The 24,391-nt window shown below is 38.0% G+C and overlaps 1 protein-coding gene across 1 annotated transcript in view; it reads right to left on the bottom strand.

Moving 5' to 3' along the window:
• Window positions 1–24,391, bottom strand: part of CNTNAP4 (contactin associated protein family member 4) — a 284,718-nt gene that overhangs the window by 209,125 nt on the left and 51,202 nt on the right. The gene's annotated exons all lie outside the window — the stretch shown is intronic.

Here is a 24,391-nt window from a genome sequence, read left to right as displayed (position 1 = left end):
TGATGAAGAGTTCCAGCCAGGATTCTTAGAATGTGAGATAATTACATTTTGAGACATTTTGAAGCTGGCTGTTAAATAAAGCCATATTTGAAAGTGTTCATGGTGAGAATATTTAAACCACAGAAACTAGGGAAGGGGGTATCTAATAATCAACACCTACTCCCATGCCAACTGACACACTATTAAATATGGGGAGACAGAAAGGGAGAAGTAAAATGTCCTGGTGGACTCAGAGGTGGAAAAAATGAAAGTAACTTATACATGTGAAAAAAGGAATTGGATAGAGAAGAATTTATCAGTTTATCAGTTCTGTGCATGTATTTTCTCCAATTAGTACTAGAAAACTATAGATGTGACCACATTATATCCTAAGATGCTTCATTCTTTTGGTTTAATATTACTAATGTTTTGAAGGGAATTTATTTAAGTAATATTGACATTTCAATAAGTAATAATCAAAGTAAAAGCCATGAGACAGAATTTAATAGTCTTTGAATCCGCAATTACCTAATAATTATTATCTATTAAAGACGTGACATCAATTACACAACACCCCAAATAAGAATCTTACTATGTATTTTCATTCCCTTTCCGTTTTTTGACAATAACCTTGAGGCTTTAATAATATCTGGAAATTTAGACACATTACTGTATTTTCTGAAGTTTTTATTTTCTGTTTGTTTGCTTTTAGATCACACCTGGCAGTGCTTAGGATTTGCACTTGAATCTGCACTCCAAGATTGCTCCTAGCAAGCTCAAAGGAATAGATGGGATGCCAGGGATTGAACTCAGGCCAGCCATGTGTAAGGAAAATGTCCTGCTCACTATACTCTTTCCATTCCCCACAAGCATCATTCTTCACATTTGTACCACTTTATAAAAATCAGGGCACAGGCCATAGTACAAAACAATGTATTGCAAAAATTTGCTCTCATAGTGATGCACATACCACAAAAATGATGCTGTGTGAACATCACCAGTTAATTCTAGATGCTTCTAGAATTATTTTCCTTGGAGTAAGTCAAAGTCTCTCATAACTTCATGGGTTAAGAGCACAATGCTCTCCCTTCTCCCTCTTTGTTTTTGTTTATTTTTGAGTCAAAGCTGTGCTCAAGGTACTCAAGGATTACTCCTGGCTCTGTACTCAGGGATCACTTCTGGTGGGTCTCAGAGAATCATATGGAGTGTCAGGAACCAAATCCTGACACATGCAAGGTTGGCACAGCCTTACCTTCTGCATATAATTCCCATCTTCACCCTCTCATTTGATCCAAAGTATTTACACATTGAACAATTTTGCAGAGGTGTTTTTTTTTTTTCATTTAATAGGCCCCATATCTGCCTAGAAAATCCTGTGGTTTCAGCCAGTAAGTGGGATGGATGGAATTATCATAACCTTCTACTCTGCTTAGGCTTGAGGAAACTATTCTCTTATTTTAATGAAGCAAGAGGGATTTGGGGGTAGACATGGATGCTGACTGAATTCAAGGTTGCATTCCACTGCAAAGTTTGTCTGGTCCCAAAGAGTAATTCCTGTCCTTCCAACCTGTTAGTTCCAATGAAGAGGATTTGACTAAAATGATATGAAAAGCACCTTAAAGAGTATCTAGACATAAAATAGCTCAGAAGGTTTTTAAATCCTAAATGGAATTTCCCAAAGAGTCATCATAATTTAATTTTAGAATAAATGTATATGCATATATTTTTATTTGTTGTATCCTCTGTTGCCAACATTGTTTTATTTTTTTCACTGCTCTGATCTTGATATTTCCCCCCAAAAAAGTGGGAGGGGCAGAGGATACCATTGTAATATAATGCTAATGTCTGTCTGTGCTTTGGGCATAGAAAGTCACTGCAACAGTGCTAACATCAAAGGGTCTAAACCCTTCTCTACCAATCAGGGCCTTTTTCCTCTCTACTCATAAGCCCATCCCTTACTCCCTCTTCTCAATCTCATCCCTGCTATTACCCTGAGTCCAGGGTTCATTTTCATTATTTTGTTTTGTTTTGTTCTGTGGGTTCCACCTGTCAGATCATGTAGGATTTGCCATTCTTTCTTGGACTTAACATGGCACTCTCTACTTCCAAGTATGACTTTTTCATTATGTATATAATACCACAATTTCTTTATCTACACTTCTATCATTGGATTCATGGGTTTCCACACAGCATCATTTTCCAGTCTAAATTTTACTCTTCCTTGCGAGTTCATTTCTCAGGATGTAATGAAACTCCATCCATCGTCCTGCACTAATTCTACTACAGTACTACTTAACATTTATTGAGCAAGTAAGGGCCTTGAGGCAGGCAAGAGCTCTGAAGACACTATTATTTAATTCTCAAAGCAATCTACCAAGTAGATGACAGTCACCTACTGAGCATTTGAACAACTCAATCCAGTACATTGAGAAGTATAGAAGAACAGGAGCTGTTCATTAGGATAAAACTGTGTTTCCCATTTATTTCATGACACATAAATGGGACTCAATGTCCACCATGAGGTAGAAAAGACTGTGGCAACTGGGACTGGGGAAACTAGGTGAAGAGATCAACATTTTTCCCTCTAAATAACATAAAATCATGTTAGTTTATGTTTTTGAAAAATGAGCTTATGAGTAGAGAGGAAAATGGATAAATATTTCCTTCTATATTTCTACATAATTATTATTTTAAGGGCTGGGGGATAAAGTATGGGCCACACCCAGTGATGCTGAGAGAAATTACATAATTTTCTGAGGAGTAAACCAGGGTCAACTGTATACAAAAAGTGTTCCAAATCCTTCCTATTTCCTCATCCCTTTAATGTAACTTTACTATTATGTACCAGTGACAGACAAAACTTTGGAAATGGGCCATCTTCCCAGCAGAAAAACTGCCCACTCCTCTACTAAGCTCCAAAAGAAAATTATCTCTCCTGACTCTTCCCAGCTACTCTTGGGCCTTCTTAGCATAAATGGAAGCAGATCCTTCATTCTTCCTGAAGCCACAGTATCCCATAGTCGCACCCAACATCTTCCAACAGAAATGACCCAGCTCCATGACTTAATCTTATCAAATTGCCAAGCCACCCAATTTGTTCCAGATCTATAGATTCTGAACACCTCAAAATCTCAGAGTAGAGTTATCCCAGTTGGATCATAGCAATCTAATGAGAGAGTTACCAAGCTCAATGAGCCTAAACTGAAGCCTCAACTAGCACAAACCTATAGTCCAGTAAATCCTCAGAAACTGAGGATAAACTTCCATAACAATATTGCAATAGAACAATAATCTCAAATTGACTCTTAATGATCTAAGTTTTAATAATTCTATTTGCCTTGTGTCATAACAAACAAGAGGAAGTAAATCTGTTTGTGCCTACCAGGGGCAGACTAGGTGGTGAGTGGAAAACTGGGTAGGAAAAAGGTCACATTGGTGCTGTATTGGTATTGGAACATTTAATTCCTGAAACAATTATATTATAAACAACTTTGCCAATCACAGTGTAGAACCATAAGGTATATAGAAGAACACATAGGTAAAATACTTCATGGCATTGCGACTAAAGGCATCTTAATAAAATATTTCTTTTTATAGTTTGGAAGTCAAAGCCGTCTGGGTCTGATGTTACCTACATATTCTCAGTCATGTTTGCTGCAACTGCAAGGTTCACTGTATCTCTTTTTTCTTCACATAGTGCTAAAACAAACATACATGTACATGGATCCTTTTATACACACACTCACACATGCACAAAACAGGTCTTACATGAGGTCAATGTTTTAGTGAGAAGGGTTTGGGGGCTATGCCTGGCAGTGCTCAAATGAAGTCATTGATGCCAGGTCTCCCCATGATTTAATACCAAACCTAATTGCAGTGTCAGCCTCTCCCAATGGTGGGATTCCAAGTCAATCAATCAGGAGTTTCTTTTCCAGGTCAGCACCAGTGGGTCACTCACTGATAATTGGCCCCTGCCTCCTGAGGGGAAGATGGCTGGGCCTGAAATAGCTCTTTCTTTTGGCTAATGATTTTATTCTCCACCTCCTTTTCCACTAGCCCTGGTGCTTTGGGACAATGCCCAGCTCTGAATCATTTAATAAATCAATTTGATCTCTAAAATCATGAAAATGAATTGTTAATAATAGATATGTTGAAAAAGGAAAGGAAGTTTCCCCTTACCAGACAGCCAACTTTTACCTTGCCCAGACACTTTTACACTTGAGATTTTATCTCTAGCATTTTAGACCTCCAAGAAAATGCTGATTACTTTTGCTTTTTTTCCGCCTCTTTTGAGTAGATTTTAATGGCTGAAAGTCTACCATAAAGAGGATACATTGTTTTAGCCTGAAATTTCACAACATTCCTTTGGCATTTGGACATTCCTATAAAGACCAGTACTTGAAAAAGGAACATGAGAGAGACACAGTGAAGGAAAAAGAATCCGTGTGGTTCTAGTGAGTTAAAATTGGATCATCAATTCTCATCAGGACAAAGAGAGACCTCCTGGGCCGCTCCCTCTCCCAGCATCACTCACTGTTATGGCTGCACTAACCGACTTGAAACATTGGAAACAGTTAACTGACCTTGAACATCTCAATCTCTTACCTGTGGTGAGAAGGCTCCACTGCTATGCAAATGAGGCTATTCCATTAAGCAGGTGCTCTGATCAATTCATGGAAAGTCAGGGGCTCCCAGACTTTACCAAGTCAATTCAGTAGGCTAAGTGGGCCATCAGGATTCCCATGATCCCTAATAGGGGCTCTTCTGTGTGGTACTACACGCACATACACACATACATACATACACACATACACACACAGTATATGTGCATGATGGAAAGTTAGACATTTTCTTATCATAAAACAAAAACTGACTAGTCATATGGAAAATGCAAAGACAAAGACATAGATATGATAAACTTAACTCCCCTCAGTAGAATCAGTTTTGGGGGACAGGTAGGTGCAATAGTGAGCAGAAATGAAATGTGGCTGTAATTGCCCTCAGATGACAATAGTCTGGTCCAAATGTCCACCATTCTTACTTCCTACAGTTATACTTTTATGGTCTCTTTACTTTTTTAATGAAGAAGGTGATGGCAAATGATGAACTCTAGATTGCTCTATAAAGAAATACAGCTAATTATTTTAGACACATTTCTTCATGATATTTCTAAGATGCCAATATAAAAATTGATGCCAGCCAGCATCACAGTTGATTGATCTCCCTGTGATTGATGAGCAGTTTTGCACACTACAATCTCCATTCATGCCTGATCCACATAACCAAAACAAAAGGCTTGTGCTCTGAGCACCTTCTTCTCCACAACAAAGTCTTCTGTTTTCTTTTTCATTCTTTCCCATCTGTCTGGACCTCTTTACAGAGATTCAACATGACTGAGAGTCATCAATATTTTCTAATGGAGCCACCACTTGACTTTCAATGACAGGCCCGAAAATTCACATTTACAAATAAAAATCTTCTTCATAGAAACCCTCCTCTCACATTAAAAGTTGAAGTTCTGCTTGGAAATTACATTTTAAAAGTTGACCAAATGCTTTATTGATTTCTTTCACACACACAGTAAGCATGCAAACATACAGAAGGTGTTACCATTTTATTCACATAACAATTATAATTGCTGTGAACTCCAAAGAATTAGGATCAAAGCGAAGCTGAGCTTTGATGAGGGTGACTTACTGAATGACTATATAACATGATGTCTCTTATATTAGTTGCATCGAATTCTTTTGTAGTTGGGTCCATACCCAGTGGTACTCAGGAAGTAATTCTTAGCTCTATACTTAGGAACTACTCCTAAAAGGGCTTAGGAGACCCTATGGGATGCTGTGGATCAAAACTTGGGTCAGCCACATGCAAGTAGATGTTCTACCCACTGTACTATTTCTCTGGCTTGTGTCCCAGATTCCTAGGAAGCTTGAGCCCATAATGTCTGTTACCATGATTATTGAGGAAATAAAAGCCAAACTAAAAATTACCCAGTTCCTACTGTATGCTAAGTACTCTACTAGAAATTTTTATGGGCTGCTCTAAATCCAATTATTTAAATTATCAAGTGAGATGAAATAGTTTAACATCTCCTTTTCAAATCAAACAAGAGCCAGAGGCTATGTAAATGTTCTTTAGAGTAAAAAACCTATTTCTGTCTAGGTAAGAGTTAAAGTTTTTCAAAACTTCTAGGACAGACCTCCAGAAATTGAGGACTAGAGACCACTCCCAAAAACACTTGGCCTGGCACTGCTGATGGTTACGTGCTTGGACAGGCATGTCAGAAAGGGGCCCTGGGGACCTAGCACAGGCAGCAAACCCACTCCAGCCCCTTCAGCTATTTCCCCGGGTCATAAATTACTTATTTTTTAAATTATTTTAATCAGTGTGAGGATCACATTTTCATAATCACCCCCATTTCAATTTCGTATCCTTGAAATGATGATAGCACTGTCACTGTCTTGTAGTATTATATTTTATCCCAAGAATATATTCCAATGACTTATTCAGTGTGATTTAAATAGAAATAGCTGGCTGGCTGGATTCTGTTTAAGCTCAGCTAGTCTGACTGTTAGATATCACCAATAGAGTTAGCATCAAGGAGAGAAACCTTCCAAAAAGGGCCAAAGCCTTGCAAACATAGCAGGGTTTGATCCCTCTCACCACGTATGGTCCTTCAAAGACCATCAGAAGGTGATCTCTAAGCACAGGGCCTGGGCTCAGCCCTGAGAACCACTGATGTGGCCCAAAACTAAAATAATAATAATATAATAATAATAATAATTATTAATAGTAATAATGATGATAAGGATGATGACCTTCTAATAATATTAATATGGAAATAAATTCTTTCAGTATTTAAAATAGTTTTGCTGTTTATTCTTACAGTCACCAGAGAGGGCGCTGTTTCACAGGTATCAACTATGCAAAGCTGGGATCTAGGGATGTGGGTGGTCACTTTTCTTTCTCCTGCTTAGTTTTCTTTTTCTTTTTCTTTTAACCTTTTTTTCATATTTGAAAAGATGTTTTTTAATTTTTATTGAGACCAATGTGAATTACAAGTCTTTCACAGTTGTATTTCAGGTACATAGTGATAGTGTATTAGGGCCATTCCAACCACCAGTGTTGACCTCCCTTGGGTCTTAGTTTTCTTTTTCAATGGGCATAGTAAATAGAGGATCTGTTCAGTTATTTGGACATCTATATTTCTTTCCTTTTGTAAGTGGCTTCATTAAATTCTCATAAGGAGCGCTTCCATTGGCAATAAATTCCTTTTTTTTATACATGTGATTTCATCAAGGTTTCCCCAGGAGTCCTAGTCAACCTGGGTCATTTTCATCTTGATATTAAATTACAACAACATAAGGCCAGGGAAAGAGTGTCAGGCCAATATTTGTTTGGCTCCCTTCAATAGCCAACAGAGCCTCTGGGTTACCATTTAAAATCTCTTAACAGCTTTGTAGCTTTCTAGCCACATGGCCCAGTATGCAACTGGGCTTTCCCGCTGACAATTCAAATCTCAGCACTGCCTTCTTGGGTCCTGGTGGCTATGGCAAGGATAGTCAGATCACCTGAGCCAGACCAGTGAGCAACTTTTAAGTTTGGGTTGGTACAACTGGTGCATGAACCCTCTTTACTACTACTATGAATGCTGACAAAATGAGCTTCCAGCATCCAACTACAAATGGGATCACCATGTAAAGTCTGCTCAGGTGGGACCCACAGGGAGCAGAAGGGAAGTGAGAGAGGAAGCGAGACCCAGGTCCCCCTCAAAGGACCTCTAGCACCATTGGAGACTAGATGAAGCTGTCATAGACTGGACACTCTGCCCATACTCTCCAGGGCCATCCTCAGTCCAGATCTGCTGACTCACATTAGGGTCCCACAATTTACCTCTCTCTTCTGCTTCATTATCATATTCTTACTTTTCTGGAGCATTCCTACCCATGTAAAAAACATGCTATTTCTTTCATGTTGATAAATATAATGTCTTCCCAAGATTTTCCAGTCAACATTCTTCCAATAATATGTCCATCCTCATCCTTCCTGATATGCTTCATCTCATTACCAAAACCAATAAGATTGTGGCTCCATTCCACTCACCAGAAATTGCTCATGTCATGATGACTAAAGAACTCCTCAGGCTAAGTCAGACCTCAACCTTCCTATGCCTGGAGTTTCTATGCCAGGGGCCTCTTGACTGTTTGGAAAGTTGGCTCATTCTATTCCACCAAAAGTATTTTTTCCTAATTGCTTGCTCCCTCCTTGCTGCTTCTTCCTTGGAACTCTTATTGTCTCTTAAGTTAAAAATCTATAGGACTTAGTCCTAATTCTGTGGGGTTTTTTTATATTTACATATGTGTCTTGTTGTCTCTCTGAGTTAATCTCTCTTGCCCTCTAGATTAAACTTTTATTCATGTACCAATACTCCCCTAGCTTTTCATTATCTCAGACATCTTCCATAAACTTCAGATATAAGTAGACAATTCTCTACTTGATATTGTTCACACTTCCAGAACCATTCTCTCATTCTGTTCACGCCTCCTACAACTCAGTTTATGGCAATCCATTCTTCCAAGTTTTTAGGAACCCCAAATGAAGGGGAGTCATGCTTCACTCCTCTGTTCTACTTCCTCCCAAAATTTGTTGGTACCATTGGTTGGAAACATCATTCCTTACACCAAAAAGAGTTCAGAGTGCTATAGTATATGAGTGTTAAGAGTGGCCTGTAGTCCCACCCATGGCACGACTGGGTCCAAGGCAGCATCACTTTGCTGGAACTATCATTGAACTATTCAACCTACACAGTGCTGAGTATTGCTAGGAGTGATCCCTTTAGTACTGCTTGGAAGCTTCCCACCAATAATTAGCACATGTTTTCTATGCTTATAACAATGTTATACATCAATTTTATACCTATTGAAATTATCACCAGTTGGTTCTACAGAGTAATGGATGCTCTGTTCTGGAAAATACTACATGTGTGCTCAAGAATACATGTTTGTCCTCTGCCCCTTCAGTGCAGTTCACTCCCTCCATCAACAAAGACTTCCTTGAGATTTTCTGAGCAATTTGCCTAAAGTTTTGTAGCTATCCTAATATCCTCTTCCTAGAAATAAAATAGGCTGTCATCTTTATTCAAATCTATGCATCTCACAAAGGGATCCACTTCTTGGCCACTCCTATCTAAAATCCCAATTATCCTTACTCCCAGCTATTCTGTTCTTTTTGTCTTACTGTAAACCAAGTTTTGATTCTTTTGACAGGACTTGATATTATTATGCTTCTAGTTTATTCTTTGTCTTGCCTTACTCAAGTATACTTTTCAGGAGGCCAACAATCTTGCCTGTTTAGTTCACTGATGAGGTTGCTAAGTGTCTAACAGACTGTCTAAAAGATAGTAAGTAACTAAAAGTACTTGCTGCATAAAGGAATGAAAATAGTCTGAGGCCTGTGGGTTGAAGACATTATAAAGTCATATACTAAACTAGTGGCAAAGATAGAATTGTGACCAAAGTAAATTAAAGGGCAGGACAATTTTTCTCTCTGCAGCTGGTATTTTCAGTTAGATTGCCAAAGAGAGCGTCTAAGTATTTGACTCTCTCTCTCTTTCTCTCTCTCTCTTTCTCTCTCTCTCTCTCTCTCTCACACACACACAAACACACACACACACAAGCACACACATACAAACACATAACACACCCCACAAAGTTACATGATTTAATCACTTGTAAACTATACTCCTAAATAAAAATATTTATTGCTTTAGGGTTTTTTAATACAATGAAAGAAAGATACTTTTACTTCCTTTTCCCAGCATTATTCTAAATTAATAACACCTCACTAAATCCTCTTGGGTTGTAATGCTTTGCTGCTGATCAATTTTCCCTCACAGCAAATTGGCAGGCTAACTATCAGTCCTGCTTCTTGTATTGCCAGATCAAACATTTCTGAAATCTTTAATAATTCAGGGGATTGAAAAGTAAATATTTACATCCTTTCTCTGTTCAGGCATTTTGATCGGTATATTTGATTTGCAAGTTTCCTGACAGCCAAATTTCCTCTGGAAGACAGCCATAAAATGACAAAACCACCAAAATTTGGGCCTTAATTTTATTGTTCACCACAGAAAGTTTTTATTTTATTCAAATTAGGAGTTTGGGGAAAAATGAGTTTTGGCCCATGATGTCTAGAAATTCACATGATAATCAGAACCTGCCTGGCTTTGCTTTCTAAGCCCATTATGATTCTTTTCTAAATGCTCCTATTTAGATCGATTACAGCAAGACAGGTCATTTCAGTAAATGACATCATGCATCAGAAGGAGCATACTGACAGTGTCCCGGAGACTGAAAAACCATTTTTTGCTTCCTTACCTTCTTTTTTTTATTATCTTCCTCTCCCAGACAGGGATGATAAGCTGTCATGAGCTGAATGTCCTCATATCACTCCTCTGGGTCAACAAACGGAAGTCGCTCTTGTACCCAAAAGACATTATTTACACAAAATGATTGGAAAAGCCAGCATGGCCCGGCCACAAACTATCAAAATTCCCAAGCATTTTGGTAGATTGCAACATTTGATAGGCTCCCGATTTGCTTAAAAAATTGTAACCTATAATAAAATATTAAGTGGCCTAATCTCAATTAAGAAGCTGTTTTTACTCTTGCTCAAGGATTTATTGAATTCAGTCTTGGAATACATTTGCTTTATTTAATTTTTCAATATTGTTTTCCTAAAAGCCTCTTTCATTGTGGGAACTTTTATCTCACAGGAAATCTCATAGGAAATGTAACAAGGATGCTTGTGACCAAGACAGGGGACCTTACTGTTTCCTTATTCAGCCAAGGTTTCTTCCCTATAACAAACATCTGGCTCCCTTTTCTCGGAACATTTAATTTAGAAGACTTACCACTGTGAATTATCTGTGCCTCTTACAACGTAAATCTTCATCAAGCCTGTTCCCAGTTTTACAATCTAAAGATGTCTTTCTCAAGGACCTGAGTCACTCCCTCAATGGGAATCAAGTGTACTGAAGTGGAATCATCAAGAAAGATGGGGCCCCCGCCTCCCCCGTCTCTGTGGGAGGGGAGCAGCCTAAGTTCCAAAAACACCCATTAGAAAATGCAAATGGTCTAATCATTTGGACCAGCTTCCCCAGGAATGTTCTCCTGTACTTTTCCACTAGCTCAATCCAGATCTTCAAATGCTCCCACCTTTTCTTTTAGCCCAATTCACTCCTCTCTCCTTGTTTGAGATCCACAGCTCTAGTTTTGAATAAAGTCTCTTTCCTGTTTAACTCAACCCAGCACAACTTTTCTTTGACAGAGAAAATTGTAGGTCTTTAGATTCTCTTTTTATCAAAATGATGTGCTTTTAGTGTTTATGCCTAAGGAACCACATTTGCCCCCTGTAAAATCATGCCATAGTAGGTGTCTACCAGAAAATAAAGACCAATGTTCAACAATGAATGAAGGCCTCACTAGATGCTAGCTGTCGGGATTGTGTGTCCTCATGCTTGTGGCCAAGACTACTGGTCCATCTCTCCCATGATGAGCCCCAAGAATTTTATAGCAGCTTTAGGGAATCTGAATAGCATCAAGGAGTGCCAGTTAGTCAAAGGTGATAGCTTTTACCAAGCGAATTGTCCAAGGGATGCTGGATTTGACAACGTGTGTCTATAATTTCCCAGGCTAAAACCATTTCAAGGAAATTCAGTTAATCTTACTGACACAAGACACAAGGATTTAACCAACAAGCTTGAGGTGGACACTAGCATGACCGCCAAGATGTGTCTGGGGAATCTATCCACCCAAATGTGTGCAAGTACATTTTCATGGAAGAAACTGACACAGTCAAAAGAGACTAAATTGTCCAGAGGAGACAAAGGGTTTTGATGTGAGCAGGTATTTGGACGAAGATAGGAAATCGTTTCTTGATTGAAGAGCAAGTTGGGTCCCCCCAACTTGAAAACAATCCTCAGAATTGATCAAGTTTGAAAATGCTAAAAAGTCACATTACTCCTCAACTATCAACAATAGCTTTCAGAAACAGAGGTCTAAAGCTGGCCTGAGAAAAATTGTTTAATCGATATCTTCTAATTGAATGATGTAACATGTTTATGAGGATTTTGCTTGTGTATCTTACATACCCAAAGCTGCTGCTAAACATGTATTTTAGGTAAATTTTGACATCATAGTACTATATATGGAATCTCAAGAACAATACATCTATGGGTTGGGGCAGTAATAAATTGAACAAGGCACTTGCCTTGCACTCTACTGACCCAGATCGATCCCCAGCATACCATATCGTCCCCCAAGCATAGTCTAGAATGATTCCTGAGTGCAGGAGTAACCCCCTGAGCATCACCAGGTATGACCCAAAAGCAACAACAACAACAACAACAAAAAGAGAATAATATACATATATACATAGAAATGGCTATATGTATATTGCCAAGCAATGCCAATGTCTTTATCTCATTCAAAAACTATTCTGCCACATGTATAAGCACAGATGTAGTCATATCTTCACTCTACAGAAGATCATTCAACATTCATTGGACATCACAGTGATTTGGGTACATAAACATGTATTGGAAAAGAGATGTGAGTACAGATTATTTTATCTGATAGGGAAAATGCTCTATCCCGCTGTAGATGCAAATGGAGGTTAGTGTAAGAAAGCAGCAGGTACAATCCTCCCATCTACACAAATCCAATTCTAGAAATGCAATCAACAGCAAACCTTGCTACACAAATGAATTGCTTCCTCAAACATCTAAACATCCTGCAGGCTCAGCATGGCTCCTGGCCTATGCACAAATAGAGGTATGCACAAGGGTTATAATCCAATGAGAAATACAGAGATAGGATACTCTGTTAGGGGACTTGGATCAAAACTGTGATACAAAACCATTAATTTCACCAAGATGACAGACAAATGTAGGTGCTTTGGAATGATCTTCTATTAGATTTTAAAACAAATCTTCACCCAATTTTATTAAACAAGTGAATTTTCAGCTTGTTTTATTTGAGCATAGTCTGTATAAAAATAAAAGAACACAGAGTACAAAGAGGCTCAAATTTAAAATAACCAGGGCTGAGTAAGTTTTTTCCCCAATCTCTGCACTTCTCCATATGAATCTAATTTTAACCTTTTATTATCACTTTCTAATTGTGTCATTGTCTCTCTCTCTTTATGTCTTTGTCTCTTAAAAACAAATAGTTTCTAAGTGTGTTTAGTCCTAATCTCTACTGTTTCATATTAGAGTTAGCAAGCATGGCTACTTACTGAGATAAAAATAACTGAATGTTTTGGAGGTGCTTGGTGATCTCTGTTAAGATAGAAAGGGGGACAGGGTGCGGGCAAACAGAAAACACCCCAGTCTGCTGTTTGTTCCCATCTTATCTCTAATTGTCATGCAACATGGACGGTTCCAAAGTGTCCTCGGTGATTAAAAGGCAAGTCTGGAAGAGTGAGCTCCCTTCCTCTCAGACCAATGAGGTCTCTCCCAGATCTGGCAGGCCACTGCTTAAATTTCAAGACTCCCTGCATGTATCGATTCCAAGTTCTAATAAAGTGAGGCTTTGGAAGGAAGGAGCATTCACAGACATTTTTTTCTGGATCAGAAGAGAAGGACAAAATAAATGTAGGTCAAGCTTTGGGCTGACCAATCTAAGCTGTGTATGGCAATGTCATAATTTTCCCATCTGCCCCTAAAATCCCCCACACCCTCTGTTAGCAAGTTCAGGAGAATATGGCCATGAAAAGACAGCCCCAGAGCTCAAGCAGAGGTAGTGTGGTGATGATGATGATGATGATGATGATGATGATAATGAGATAAGGATGACAATAATAGAACAAAGAAAATATTTTGATTAAAATAATGAAAAATTGAAGAGTGGCACAGATTATTATATTAAATTTTATTGCTCTGATTTTATCATTTTCCAAAAATAATCATTTTTTATAAAAGGTCCATTAACATGACTGGGTGTATTTTCAAGGTTCAGAATTCTCTGTTCTAATTTTTTTTATTTTGCTACCAAAATTTTTTCTTAAGTTTTTAAATAAAGAAGGTAGAAAGAAACTTTGGAAGTGATGATTAAGCTTCTGACCTTGATTAATGGGTATGTACTTATCTCCAAACTCACCGAGTTGTAGTCATTAAATATGCACCACTTTTTGTATATCAATCATACCTCCATAACTTGGTTTCTAAAATTAGCAATTAGAAATATGAATGCAATATATCTTGAGTCGGCCAAGCTCAGCATCAAATGTCACAAACTTTATATTTTCATTTCAAATACTTTCTCTTTCAACCGGTGCCTAATGGCATGCACCTACCATGAAACATTTAAAATCTAGGAGCCAGAGAGATAGTACAACAGAAAAAGTGCTATATATAGTCAACTCAGTACAATCCTGAGATTTGCCAGGAGTGATACCTGACCACAGAGCCAGGAATAAGCCCTGAGCACAGCATGGTGTGGCCCCCAAACAAACAAAAGCATTTAAAATCTATCATTATTACAAAATTCTGTGTAGGCCTAAATACAAACTTCCTAGTTTCACATGCTCCTTTCTGTAAAATAAGAAAGACAGTATAGAATAGGCATTTCATTTCAGGGAAACGTCCAGAAAAACTACAATTAGTTTCAATCATGAATGAATAATTTGCACTTTCTTGAGGATTATACTCTCTAAGCAAAGAATAATCACTTTTTGTTGTCACCACATGGAAGGTCTCTATGCTGAGAATATTACTGTGGATTAGTAAGTCAGCTAAGTAACAAAAATAAGGAAGGGCTTTTGGAACAGAAATCACTACTGAGTACTTTGTACAAACCCTCCTTCCTCAGCTCCATAAGTCAATAAAACAGTGGATTTTTTTCTCCACTTCTCTGACTCTTTAAAAAATATTATTGAATCACCATGATATATAGAATTAAAAGTTATTGATGGTTGAGTTGGTCATACAATGTTCCAACACCTGTCCCTTTACCAGTGTTCATTTTCTGCCATCAATTTCACCAGTTTTCCATTGCCTTGCCCTTTCAGCCTGCCTCTATGGCAGACAAACATCTCTCTCTTTCTTCTTTTAGACAGCATGGTTTGCAATATTGTTATGAAATCGGTATCATGCCTATCATTTACCCTCCTTTCAGCACACAGTTCTTGTCCATATCATTTCCAACTCTCATTGTCATACTGGTCCCCTTCTCTATCCTCACTGTATTCCCTGTCCCTTATTTCTATTGTCTTTAAATATTATTCTCATACTATGTTTTTGTTTTAGTATGCCATAGATGAGTATGAGCATTCTATGTCTATCTCTCACCTTCTAACTCGTTGCACTCATTAACTCATTAATGTTGATTCTCTTGTTGTCTATCCATGTATAAGTAAATTTCATGACCAGTAACTGTTTAGTAACTTTGGGGAGCTCCAATTCTCCCCTTTTGTTTCCAGCTAACAACACTCTTTCCTCTTCAGTGTTACTTTATATTCTTTATGGATCCATTTCTTATGCCTATGGCTGCAATGATTATAGTTTGCATTGATGAAGCTTCAATCTTATGTTTAGCCCTGGATTTCCTCTGAAATCTGGACCTCAAATCCTGAATGCTTCCAATATATCTATTCATAGGCATCCTAAAGATACCTCAAAACATCTTTCCAAACATGGGTGGCTCACTCTTGTCAAAACCAGATGGTACTATCAATGCAATCTTCAAGTTACCAGCACTCAAATCTTAAAGTCCTGGCTAACCATTCCCTCTGCATAACAGAAGTTACATCAGGTATAGAAACCACTAAGAGTGCTCAATCATCTCTTTCAATGTGATTTTCATCGTAACTTTTGCCTTTATTATCCCTATCTTCCTTTGATCTCCTATAGCTCAACCACTCAGCAAAAAAAAAAAAAAAAAAAAAAAAAAAAGCTATGCACGTGTGTTAACTGCAGTAGAGTGAAAAGATAGAAAAGCACAGGAGGTGGAACTGGCAGGACTCAGTGACCCCAGGAGGAGTGTTTAGATCTTTGATGTGGATTGGGAGAGAGAAGCTAAGAAAATTAAGATAGTCATCTGGAAAACTTTGGGGCTGGTGGTGCAGAGAATATAGATATTAATGGGAGTGAAATATGGAGGAACAGGAATTCCTGTAAAGTGAAAGAAACCAGCAAGGATTGGGCAGAGCTATAAAAATTGCAATTGCAACTGAGGGACTCTCTTCAGGTGGGTAGAGAGTTCCTTGAGGATGACATGCATAAAGGATGCAAAGCAAGGAACATGGCCCACATTTCCAGATTCAGAAGAAGAGGACAGGAAATTATGTTCCTGCTCCAAGATCTATTCTTCATAGAAATCTTCAGTCCATTCCTCCCAACTCCCTAATTCACTTTTGCCATTGTTCCCAGAGTAGCTTTGTTAAAAGAAGGTTGAGCAAGTTTTTTCCTGAAAATAATCAACATCCTTCTGGGCACAGCATTAAATACAACTCCAATCTAGCCTTGGAGCTCAGACAACTGCATTTTGTCTCCGAAGTTGATGCTCTTGTTTCCCACAATTACACTGAATTCAATATATTCCTCTGCCTCTCATTAGTTGGGACCTTCCTCCACCTGGCTCAGCAGCTGCTCAAATATCACGTCTGACAATCCAGCTTGTTACATTGAAGAACTTTGTAGTTATGAGATAACAGAATTGATTTATGTGAGTTAAATTAATAATTAAGACCAGACGTCCATATTAGAGTATTGCTATCACATCTGAATCTAACTTTGTTTAAAATGTTGGGAGCTGATCCAACATAAAAGTAAGGCTTTTGTTACCTCAGCTGTTATTGTTCTATGAGGGCCATACTCAAAGCAACAGAAATAAATTAGGTAGATTCTGTGATGATTTCAAAAGGCCAAAGGGTTCCAAGAGCTTTGTTCTAGACATAGTAAATTACCAGGTTTTTAATGATTCATTTCAAAGGATCTGTAACTCTCTTTTTCTTTTTCTTTTTTTTTTCTTTTTGCCATTTCCTTTCTAAAATATAGCTCTGATTAATTCCCATCTATCTCTTTTGGGGGATCTGAAATTTGTCTTGAATTCCAATGAATAAATGAATATTTGCTGGATCCTAATTTAATAAAATGTCAACATAATTAAATACCTTAAATTTCAAGTTATCATGGTTTGTGTGTGCACTACAAAGTGGTTCGATTTTATAGTTTTGAAAAACCTTAACACTCTTTATAAATTCACTTCAGACCTTGAATTAGAGGGCAAACAGAAGTTGAGACACTGAAAACGGAAGTACTATAGGGGCTCCGAGACATAAAACTTTTCAAATTTTAACTTTTGGATATACCAGAAACTAAAAATTTATAAAATATCACCACCTTTAACATCCCTGAGAACCAGCCCTCAAAATAAAGAATCTATTTTCCTGCATAATAGAGAAGAGTGGTAGTTTTTAACACTTGCTCACATATAAGGAACGCTGTCAGAAATACCTGAATCAATTTTTTTTTCTGAATCACAATTTATATTTTTTCTGCAGCAATTTATAGCCTAAGAATTCCAAGCAAAATATGACTCCACATATCATTCAGCACACAGAACATCAAAAGAAATACTGGGAAGATGGCAGCTGGGGCAGGAAGGACGTATGGGATGAACTCTGGTAGATGAACATAGGTAGAAGGAGGTTGACACAGGTGGTGAGACTGGTGCTGAAACTTTGCATGACTAAAAAACTATAAATAACTTGGTAAGTCACAAAGTTTTAAATTAAAAACAATTTAAAAAGGAAAAAATATATTATGAAATTCTGGGTCTACCAGCTGTCCAGGTAAATCACACCCATATGAACCTTATAAACTAAGTAAGGAAATACTTCTCTGCTAATTAAGCCTTAAAAGATTGCCAAAGTAGACAAAGACACTCGTGAAAGGTCAAGGTCACAGAGGTTGGAGTGCAATCAGGCCAACCCCCAAACATAGTTTGATTCCCAATTTTCACATGTATCTTCTGTGGAAAATTGAAGCTAACACACCACAGATGACATGTCTTAGATGAGGAAGCAAGACAGCAACCATAAGCAAGTAAGCTTAGGGAAGAGGAGCACTGCTAGCTGAGTGATTAGGGGAAAGAAACATTTCATTTAGGCTCCAGAAAGGGATTCGAAAGGTCATAATGAAGGCTGGGCACCTTCCCAGCAGAGGAATGACTTGAGAGCAGATGAATGCCGAGCACATTTGTCAGTGTGGCAGTAATTGGACTGAAGGAACACGGGGCATGAAGAGGGCAGTAGGCATTAAGGCAAGAAAGGGAAGTGGAGCTGGTTTGAATGTCTTTAGTTCCAAGCTGGGAGAATGAAAGGCAAAGTTTCCACACCCGAGTGAGGTCCAGGGCTGGATAATCGATTTTATCTAGATTGATTTAAAAAGGAGAGAGACCATCCACAATTCTCAAGGTAGAGAATATACAACATTTAAGATCATCAATAATATCGATGAGGAGCCAGACAGTTTTCCCTGAAAAGTGCATCTGCCTTCTTGCTTGGTAAAGCTAGACCCAGTTTGATGAGCTAATCTATGCAGATCTATCTCATGACCAGTTGAGTCTTGCTTCTGATATTTATTAAAGTAAACAACCTTCAAGGCACCTTAGTCACTGAAAATATCAAGATTCTGTAGCTCTGAGATTTCTGGACATTTTTACCCCCAAATCCATAATGATTGGAAAAACAATGTCCCGCTTTTAGCATAAAATCAAACATGAAGTCAGCAAGTTAGGTCTAAGTCATGAGCCAGAAATTTAAATTTTCCATTTAGGTTATACATTCTTTTCTTGAGGGGAGGAGATGGCAGTTTGGTGCTCCTCTGGTGTTACTGGGGGATTATTCCTAGAGTGCTCAGGGGAATCATGTGATGTCAGGGATCTAAACCAAGCCTTCCACAAGCAAATCATACACTCAGACCTCCGTGTTCTCCCCACTCTAGGAAATACAATCTCAGTAGGTTGACTTGTGACTCCAGATGCACATTTTGTTTTGCTTTGTTTTAAACATGTGAACAAACCCATTTATGCCTGGTGAATAAACAAAATCACATTTATAGATTGTTTTTGTAAGCGGCAAGCAAGCTCTGGGAATGTGTCAAACTCTTTGTTGCAAGATATTTTGCATCACAGTCCAATTTTAAGAAAGAAAAAATAAAATCACCTAATATCTTTTCCCCAACATCATTACACTTTAGCTCATGAGAGATAAGTTCAGGTAATGGCATGCTGCTAAGTGTTTAATAACTTGTTCTCTAGGGGGAAAGTCCTGCTTTATAGCATTTGTCAATTCCTGTGGTGTAAATGCTCCCTCCATGGCAGATTTCAAGCACCAGCCTCGATAACGCTGAGCTGGAAAGAGCTGTCGCCGTGGGTCCTCGCAAGCCAGCAGGTTATTGACCACAGCTCAGATAAGCTACTTGAGCAAAGCAGCTGGAATCATATTGCAGTTCTGAATTTCTCGGTTACAGCCTCAGGTATGAAAAATGCATTTTTTTTCCCTAACTCAATCTAATTTTCTCCCTTGAGCTCCTACCCTGTCTTATGTAGAAAATCAATCTAATCATTTCAGAGGAACTCAGTCCAGTTCAAGGCTTACTTAGTCAATCCAGGATTATATTTCCATCACTGTCCGCTCCCAAACCCTCAAAGGGATCATGTCCCCCTTCCTCCTGGAGGGCAGTGGGAGAAAGGACCCACAATCAGAACTTCTGCCGTGATCTCCTGCAGGCGAGACAGGAAGAGTGGCAGGTGACTCTGGATAGCAACAGGCTAATATTCTCTCTCCATCCGGGTGCAATGCTGCCCACACTGATGTTTCACAGTCATCATTCTGCTATCCTTGGTGGCTCCTGTGCAACTCCCATAATTTCTGCATTGGGGATTCCAGTGAATCTATGTAGTCTATCCATTGTGGCAATAGATTAGTTTTTGTTTTTCTTTCTGAAACTTCTCTGAAGGTGCTGGTGGGTCTTCTCTCCAAGAATTCCTTCCTCTCAAAGACCAGGTTCATATGCTATTATGTGCATGTGAAAGAAGCATTGCCTAACTCTTAGTTAGGGGCTTCTTGGGAGGACAGAGCTCAGGACAAAGTATTCTTCATACTTGCTAGCTTACTTCTAACCTTCTCCATTTCTTTCCAGATCCTCCTGCTCCTTCAGCCTGTTCAATTTTTTTTCATTCAAGCCATTTACATTTTAGGCCTAAAAATATCTATTGAACTTTGTTCCTATGATGTACAGGGAGTTCCATGACCATGAGCATTAGGTGGTTTATATCTACAAGCTAGAAGAGGAAGCAGAGGACAAGAATGAATGTATGTGTGTACATGTGGGAGAAGGTGGAGGAGGAAGGTGATTATGTATATCTCACCTCACTCAACATGAGAAATGTCTAAAAGAACAATTGTCTTACAAATGTTTTTATTTCACCCTTCAGGAAAAAGTTTAGAGGCTAGATCCTTTCCAACACCTATCAGTACAGTCTAACACAGAAACAGAAGCTACTGTCCACATTTGTGCACAATCCAATGAAAAGAACTCCCCACTTCCACACTCCCAGAGACCCCTGTATGGTCAAAAAAAGTGCTATTATCCTGTACCCCTCCTTTTTAAATAGTCCCACTTATTCATGGGTCAATATTCCTGTCTTCCTATATAAATATGACATGTTAATGAGCCTTTAAGGCCAACTTTATAAAAAGGTTGGTAGTTTGACTCCTATTAGAAAAAGGTGTAGAATTCAACTCCAAAAATTAAAGATGCTCTTTGGTGTGGCAAGAATGATTATAATACAATTGTCTCCATTTATTCCTATCCATCCAAATCACTCAAAATAGAGTTTATGTTAATGTCTTTTGATAGGAGAGTTTTGCAACCAGCATAGTCTACTTTGTTGCCCAAGCAAAATATAAATAAATGGATTTTTGCTAAGGGACTGGAATTTTGCTGAATATGCAGTTCTAATCTTTTTCATTAGGAAAAGCTCCTAATATTCATATTATAAAACATTGATTGCTTCTTATTATTTGTAACTTCACTTGTATTCTCTATTGTTAAAATAGTATTTTCATGGCTTTTTAGATGTTCTAAATGCATTTAAAGAGTTCTTTTAAATCTTTGGTCTGTGCAATGCCTTTGCTCCATCTATATAATACTTTTTAAATGCTAGTCAACAATCATCATATTCAACATTTACCTCTACCAGCTCATGCTCTGCACTTTAGAGTTAGACAATAGTTTCTCCTCTTCCAATTGTCCTGAATTTCAGTTTCTTAATTTTAATGTCATTATACTGTTTATATATTTAAATATTATTATTACAGGCAAATGTTTCATAATTAAAATTATAAGGAAAGCGAATGCTTATATAAACTATGTAAACAATAGATAATTGTTATTACTAACTCAGATGTATAAGCAAATTTAGCAGTGTTTGTTCATATACTATACCGCCATAATAATCTAATTATTTCAACTCTAGAAAGTAGATATGATTACCTTTTATTTGTTTATTTTAGTTTGGGGCCAACACCCACTGATACTCAAGGGTTATTCCTGACTAGTGTTCAGGGATCACTCCTGGTGTGGGGGGTACTTGGGTGACCATATACAGTGTCATAAATTTTGAGCCAAGGCAGCAAGCAAAGCCTTATCCCTGAATTATCTCTTGATTCTCCATAATATCTTTCAGTTGCAAAATGGTCAAGAATGCTAAACGATTTTCCAATGTCATAAATTAAGTAATGAAGTACAAAGTTTATGTCCTGATAAATCTAAAAATAGGCTCTATTTTATTAAGCTTTAATTGACAAATAACATTTCATTTTTTTGAGGTATACAATGTAAGTATTTACTATTTTTACTTATTGTTAAGTGTTCTAATTAGCATTCATCACCATGCAAAGTACAATATGTTGCCTATGATAAAACTTTTAGAATCTACTCTCTTAAAACTTTCAAATTTGCAGACCAGAATCATTCCTACAGTCACATACTATAAGTTACTTTCCCAAGATTGCACATTTGACCACGCTATTTACTTAGACTTTTATGTGCCAAAGAATACTTTATGTATCTGTACTAACCATTAGCACAAAATGAGTTCAGGAATAATGACATATACATAAGGTTTATTAGTTAGATTTAGAGAATAAACAAGAGTAATAGCATACAAATAAGCTCATGATAAATGATAAATTAGCTAAGAAAAATCATACTCTGATAGTGATGGGTTGACAATCCACATGATTTGGCAGGGAGCCCACACCCAGTCCTTGCTCTGTACTCAGGTATCATTCCTGACGATGCTCAGGGGACCATAGGAGATGCTGAGGATAGAACCAGGATGCAAGGCTAGCACCCTACTTTCTATACTATCTTTCTCAGCCTGGGAATTCATGTTATCTAACAGTTAAATATGTAGAAAGTTTTGAGTATTTTTTGTTTCTTTTCTTTCACAAGACACTAAATTATCTGATAAACCAATGCAGAATATCAGCGGCACTATAGATAGCACATTCAGAAACACTCATGTATATAATGGAGACAGAGCTCAATATTTTATGCAGGAACAGAAAATAAAGCTCAAAACCGTGCTTTAAAATGTATTTTTATTGAGAAAAGTCTCAAAACTGCATGTCCAGATATGGACCATTTAAAAATAAGTTTGATTAAATATCGAAGAACAACATTAGATTCAGAGCTATGAAGACACAGAAAAAAGGACTGAGAGCCACTGCAAACTATGAATACTCAGAATTATTATCTGCAAAAGGAGGGAGAAGAAATAAAAGATGAAGCTCAGAGTCTAAAGCTATGGTCATCAATATAACCACCAGGAAGGAGAAGAGAAAAATAATTATAAACAGAAGGTGATTTGAAGGAGATGTTTAACTTAATGATATGTTCAACTTCTGCAGTAGAGGAGATAATCTAGCAAGCAGCTGGAAAATTCCAGCAGGCAGTCAGAGATACAAGAAGGAAGACTATTTGCCATCTTTCTCTTCCAGCTCAAATGCGAAGAGTCTGCACAGATCTCCTCCTGGGACGCTGGCAGCTGACCAGCTAGTCAGGAAGGGCAAGTAGAATGCCAAGGTCAAGGATGAGGTGTTAGTAAAACCCACAGAAGCATTCTCCTCTTGTCATGGAATCTCAGATCCTACATTTCATTTTCACACAGTCAGATATTTCTATATAGACTAGTAAGTTGGTTATTTTATATGGCCAATCATATGATCTACTGTATATAGATCCCTCATACCCCCCTTTACTTCTACTGTTAATTCCATTATGTGTTGATTATTTAAAAGGGATATAAAATAAGAAGTTGGAAAGAAAAATAATAGGCAGCACTCAAATTAGCTGGATGTCATTTTAGCTGAACTTTCTACAGAAATGACTAGACTTTTCAGATCTTGGTGATTTTCATGTGAGTTTGAGTGGAGTTTGGATTAATGGCTATGAAGTTCCATTTGGGAAGAACTGAAGGAAAGTCCTTATAAAATTTATAAAATAAAATCAGATGTTTCACATCTTTTCTCATGGACCTGTCTTGCAAAAGAGTTGCTGATACAACTCAAGAGAAGATGGTTTAGGAAACTAGACTGTTATGGATCAATTATAATTAGATGACTGACATAATAGAAACAGATGGGCAGAAAGGCAGGCAGATATGTGATGTGCAGTACCATTTTCCAAGATGGCGTGATGGCCATTATTTCCCACTGCTTTCCTTGCTTGCTCACCCAAATCCCTACTATATTTGCAGCAGTAATATGGCAGCAAAGTCACAGGCTTCAGGAAGTTTTGCCCACTCAGGGACCACCAGATACCAGCATCTTCACAACTTCACACACAATTTCAACAGGTCACTAAGTTGCCCATAATCACATAAACAGACCTAAAACTGCATCTCAATTGCAGAGGGGAGCAGTTTTGTCCACCCCAGCAGTGTGTTGAAGTCACCTGTAAGAGGTCTATCCCCAAACCTCCAGCGTCTAAGGGGATCTTTTTAGCCCTTTCAGCTGTCCAGCATCCACTGTGCCTGCCAGGGGTCCTACTAACTGGCCCACCTAATGTGACCCCTTTGATATGGCCCTGTAATATGGCCCTAGCCCCCTCTCAGCAAGGAAGTCCTAGAGTCCTAGCAGATAGCACACTTATCCATACTCAGCAGGCCTAGGGACACTGGTCCTGGATGTGGACTCTCATTAAGCCTATGAATTGTCCCATTGGGGTGGAACAGCAAGTCTGCTGCTTCTGCACAGATAACAATGAAACCAACCTAGAAACCAACCTGCAGAAGAATACACAAAATTGTTGATGCCAACAATTGCCCCATCC

The sequence above is a fragment of the Suncus etruscus genome, chromosome 14, assembly GCF_024139225.1.
Source record: "Suncus etruscus isolate mSunEtr1 chromosome 14, mSunEtr1.pri.cur, whole genome shotgun sequence".
NCBI classification, from domain to species: Eukaryota; Metazoa; Chordata; class Mammalia; order Eulipotyphla; family Soricidae; genus Suncus; species Suncus etruscus.
This window is presented reverse-complemented; position numbering and strand designations above follow the sequence as displayed.